Here is a 5,213-nt window from a genome sequence, read left to right on the forward strand (position 1 = left end):
GGACTCTCTGTCCGAGCCAGCTGGGCTGTGATTGGCCATTAATTATAAACATCTAAGATGGGCCAATCAAAGATCCACCTGTTGCATTCCACAGCAGCAGATAACCATTGTTTACATTTTGTTCCTGAGGCCTCTCAGCTTCTCAGGAGGAAAAAATCCTAAGGAAAGGATTTTTCATAAAAAGTTGTCTGTGACAGCTGTGGACACGGATTGAATCCCAGGCAGTGCCTTCTCCCACCCTCTGAGGGCTGTGAGGGGAACCAGGGCTGGTCCTGGTGTCTGGAAATTCCTGGTCCAAAATACATGGCCCAGAGTCCTCTGAATTCCACCAGCCCCAGCATTGTGTGAGTTCTGGGGAGCACTGAACCTCAGGAGCTTGGACGCTGATTTTCCAGGCTGGGAGCGAGATCTGCTGGAAATCTCAGCTGTGGGGACAGGAGGAATAACTGGGGCTGTTACAAAGAAAACTTACCGCCTCGCAGCTAAAGTGGCTCTTTTTTTTTCCCCCACTCCAGAGGCAGATTTTCTCCTGCCTTGCTGCCCCAAGCCCATTAATCCCCCAGGCTGCAGCCCGGTGCAGACACAGCTCGCAGCCCACTCTGCTCCGTGGCTGTCCCTGAGGGCTTTGTTTCCCTGGAGTTGGGGCTGTGTGCTGTGAGTGCCCTTCCCCATGGAGCAGCTTTGTTCTCAGGCACTCTCAGCACCTGGGGTGCCTGTACTCCATGGCAAGCTGTGTTTCCAGGAGAGCCTGCCTGACAATGGGAGATAAAGGAAAACAGGCTCTCGTTGAATTATTCTCCTGAATAAAGGGGGCTCTGCAGAAAATGAAGCATTGATCCTATCAACTCTAGGCTGCAGCACCCTCAGTTAGATCTCTTACACACATCACACGCACCTGCATCAATGGGAGGAAAAGAGGCATTTGAAGATCCAGCCTTTAAAAAGAAATTGAGTCAGTTTAGTGCTTGCTGGAGTGCAGTGAGTTGCCTGGTTCCAGCTGTCACTTGCTGGGGCTCGGGGCCCTGCAGAGTTTCCCAGATGGCAGGGCCAGGCTGTTCATCTCTCCCCTCTTCCAGGTTTAACTGCACTCCCTGCCCCTGCACTCAGTGCCTGTTTGCACGGGACTCCATTAATCCCACTGGATTTCAGGCACTTAAAAATTAAGGGTATGGACTGAATTAAGCGCCTGACCCCTGCCAGCAGGCACAGGCAGAAGGAGCTGCTTTCTGTGGGGGGATTTATCCCATCCTGAGAATTTCAGTGGGCTCAGCAAAATCCCGTGTGTCCCTGTCCCTCCTCCCTGCTCTGCTGGGATGTTGGTATGCTTGTGTCAGCTCTGAACCTCTACCTGCCTGGAGGTGAGGGAGGAACCTGTTGCATCGTCTCCAGCTTTCCCAGCCAGCCCCAGCAGTGTTTACCTGCCCTTGAGCAGTCCCCTCACTCCTGGGTGTGTGTGATATCTGCTGCTTCAGAGATCCTCACTTTCCAGTCCCTGCAGTTCTGCTCAGGGCTTCTTGGAGGGATCCAGCTGCAGTTGTGTCCCAGAAGTGTGTTTGAAGCAGGGAGCTGGTGTCCAGGGCTAGCCTGGGATGTCCGAGCCCAGTCTGGCTGATCTGAAACAAGCAGTGGATGCTGATCCATTGGCATCCTCCTGCCATGCAGTGCCTTCAGGCTCACCCTGTGCTCCCTGAAACCTGTTCACACTTGTCCCTGGGATTTAGAATTTTTTGGCCACTTTGAATTTTCTGGGGCCAGAGATGAGGTGAGTGCCAGCCAGGGGCCAGTTGTGCAAGGTGTCCCCATGCAGGAGCACAGAGGCTGTTTGGGTGTGGGACGTGTTCCTGCTCATTCCCAGGGCTCAGACTCCAGAAAGGGGAGCCTGTTGTGGCTGTTCTGTGTGCGGTGACTCAGCCTTGGTGCTGCTCATCCCCTTGGAGGAGGTGGGGGAGTCAGGGCTGGCAGGGGCTGATGGCAGAAACAAAGACACATACATGGAAACTGCCACCTTTAGCTTTTCCCAGCCAGGTGCCAGAGATCTGGGGCAGTTTTCCCATTCCTGACTTTTACATCTGTGTGTTCCTAGAGGGTGCAGGACAAAGCTGACACTTCTTGTGTCTGCAAACACATCTTCAAAATGTCTCCTCTCCGCCAGCAGGACGTGCAGCACAAAACTGTTCCTGCAGCAATGGAGACAATTGGGCTTTCAGAGAGCAGGCAGGGCTTTCTGGGAAGTAGTTTAATTTTATTTTTTTCCCTGTGAAACGCTGGATTCTTTCTAATTTACAAAGGGAGCAGAGGGGAATGGTGACAAACATTATGTGCAGCCAGAGCTGTTGCTGGTCTCGTTCATTATCATTATGTAAAAGCAGCCTGAGGGTTTAGGTGTAGAGGGAAAGGTCCAGCTGCCAAAGCCAGGGCTGACCTCTAGCTCAGATGATGAGCTCAAGGTCAGTGTCACTTGGAGCTGCAGCTCCTGGTGGCTTCTGGGCTTGTCTCCTCACGTGCTGCTGGTGAGCACAGGGCACATCCTGGGGAGACAGCTGGTTAGAGCTCCCTCCAGCCCTTCCCTGGCAGGGAAAGCACCAGGGCTGTGCAGGGTTCCCCTGCTGGAGCTTTGTCCCCATGGCCAGGTGAAGGTGCCATGCTCCAGGTGCCAGCACAGGGCACTCGGGGCCGTGTTTCAGCTGGCCCCTTTTGTCTCCCCAGTGCATTTCAGCAGGGGGTGGATGGAGGGCTGGAAATGCCATTTCCCTGCTCGGGGTGAGCGTGTGCCGCGCCTGTGCCGAGCCCGCTGACCCCCCTGCAAATTGAAATAATGATAATGCGCGTCTCCTGACTGCATCAAAGTATCAGCACATCAAAAGCCAGGAGGCATGAAATGCAAATGATAAAGTGAAAGCAGATGGATTGTGCATGATCGCCTGATGCCCAATGAATTTTAAAAGATGCTGGTTCACATGGGGAGAGGGGCTGAAATAAACACGTTATCCCTGCAATTTTTTCTTTTTTTTTCCTCTTTTTTTTTTTTTTTTTTTTTTTTTTGTTCTTGCTGCTCACTCCTGACAATATTTTTTCACACTTCAGCCAGCAGCCTCTCCATCTCCCTCCCTCCCTTCCCTCTCTTTCTCTCCCTCTCTCTCTGTCGCTGTCTCTACCTCACACACGTCTCGGGTCATGTCGCCGCAGCTCCGGTGGAAATAATAAGATATAAACCACGAGGTTGTTATTTGCATAGAAATAGCATGGAGCCCCAGGCAGCATGGGAGAAGGACACAGAGATCATTTGTCTAAAATTTTAATGAAAACTTTTGCTGAGGCAGAGATTTTTTTTTTAAACTTCCCCTGCCTCCCCCTTTTTCTGCCCCCAAACCTTCCTCCTCTTCTTCCTCCCTCCCTCCCTCCCTTCCCTCGTGGTAGCCTGAGCACGGGGTGATTTCAGACCTGACGTGCTGTGCCCTGCACCAGCACCTCCATTTCCATGGGTTTTCTTTTTGATGGAAGTCAGACCAAAGAGCCTGGCATTCCCAATGCCTGCACTGCTCGTGTGCTTCAAGCTTCCAGGGCTGTGTTCCATTTCAGCCCTCCCAAGGATGTTCCAGGGTCTGCTGCTGACCTATTTTTAATCAGTTTGCTCCTCCTTGTCTTTTGTGTTTAAAAGAAATCCCGTCTTGGAGACTGTTGTGTTAATGGAAACAAATAGTGGCTTTCAGTCACATTTTCCCTGCAGATAAGTGTTCTAGGCTTTTCCTAAGGGAAGCCAGGTTAGGCTGAGACTTTCAAGAACTGCTCCTAGCAGGATTCCCATCAGTTTGTTATGTAGATGTTCAGCCAGGCTCTCAGACAGTTCATTTTGTGATAGTGATGGAGAGCTGCCCCAAAGCTGCCAGAGGTGACAGAATTCTGACCAGCACCGGTTTGTTTCCCTCCTGTTTTAGCTTTATTTTCCCCCAAACTCTCTGGTCTTGACTTGCCCCGTGCTCCCCATGGTTTGCTCAGAGCACCAAGGGTGAGCTGGACAAACCCCACCTGCCAGGAGTCTGCAGGGAAGATGAGGGGTCAGAAACTAAAATATGAAACATTCAAGGCATAGTTCAGCACTCTGGGCTTCATCTCCCTGCCTGGTCATGGGGTGGCATTTTTGACCAGAATGGGTCAAAAAAGAAAAAGTGTTGTTTGGTCTTGTTGGTCTTGCATGAGGCCAGAAGAGAATATCTTTATGGTTTTGATTCAGTCCTGAATTGTGCTGCAGAACTTTTTGGATGCTCTGGGATTCACAGAACAGGATGAGACAATAGGTCAGGGCTGCTCAGGGGGCTGTGCCCATGTGAGAGAGGTCTGGGCAGCTCTCAGGCTCCCTGGAGGAGCTCAGGGAGGAACAGGAGGCTCACACAGGCTGGGGAGTGATTGCCAACAGTAATATTTACCCTTCAATTTCACAATCTGCAAAAATAAATAAAAGCCCTGTGAGCCTGATGCTGCTTGGGGTTTTGTACTGTGGAAAGCTTTTTTTTTTTGAGATTCAAGGCAGGGATAGCTCAGTATCTGCTCAAGATGACTCCAGTCCTGGGATTAGATCAAAGCAATCATGTGAGAGCAATCATGTGAGTTAGAACAGCAAGTGCCAGCCCTGTCATTCAAAGGAGCATTATAATTATTAATGCATGATATGAATCATTCTGTAGTGGCACAGCAGGGCTGTTGGAAGATCTGTATGGGTGCAGGGTGTTGGAGAGTGCTAAGCAAGGAGGGCTGGGAAGTGTCAGCCAGAAATGAACACTCACCAGCATCGAGGGTTGGTTCCTTGTTTGGAGGCTGGGGCTGCCCAAGGTTCTCCCAGTCCTGGGGAGCAGCACAGGCCGCCCTGCTCTGCCCTGGGGGTGCTGAGAACAAGGCTGGAGGTTGTGTTCTCCAGCTCCCAGAGCTGCCAGCTGCTCTTGGAGCTGTCCCTGATGTGGGTCACCATGGCCCTGACCCAGCAAAGCCAGGCTCATTCCTTTCTTTCCCTGCCACCAGAGGCTTGAGGTGCTGCAGGGTGTGCCTGGTGGCACTGCTGGTGACACACACGGTGTGCCTGGTGGCACTGCTGGTGACACACAGTGTGCCTGGTGGCACTGCTGGTGACACACAGGGCTGTGCCTGGTGGCACTGCTGGTGACACACAGGGCTGTGCCTGGTGGCACTGCTGGTGACACACACGGTGTGCCTGGTGGCAC

The 5,213-nt window shown here is 52.0% G+C and overlaps 1 protein-coding gene across 1 annotated transcript in view; it reads left to right on the top strand.

Moving 5' to 3' along the window:
* ACACA (acetyl-CoA carboxylase alpha) overlaps window positions 1–5,213 on the top strand; it is a 97,500-nt gene that overhangs the window by 65,676 nt on the left and 26,611 nt on the right.

Source organism: Geospiza fortis, unplaced genomic scaffold, assembly GCF_000277835.1.
Source record: "Geospiza fortis unplaced genomic scaffold, GeoFor_1.0 scaffold538, whole genome shotgun sequence".
Taxonomy (NCBI): Eukaryota; Metazoa; Chordata; class Aves; order Passeriformes; family Thraupidae; genus Geospiza; species Geospiza fortis.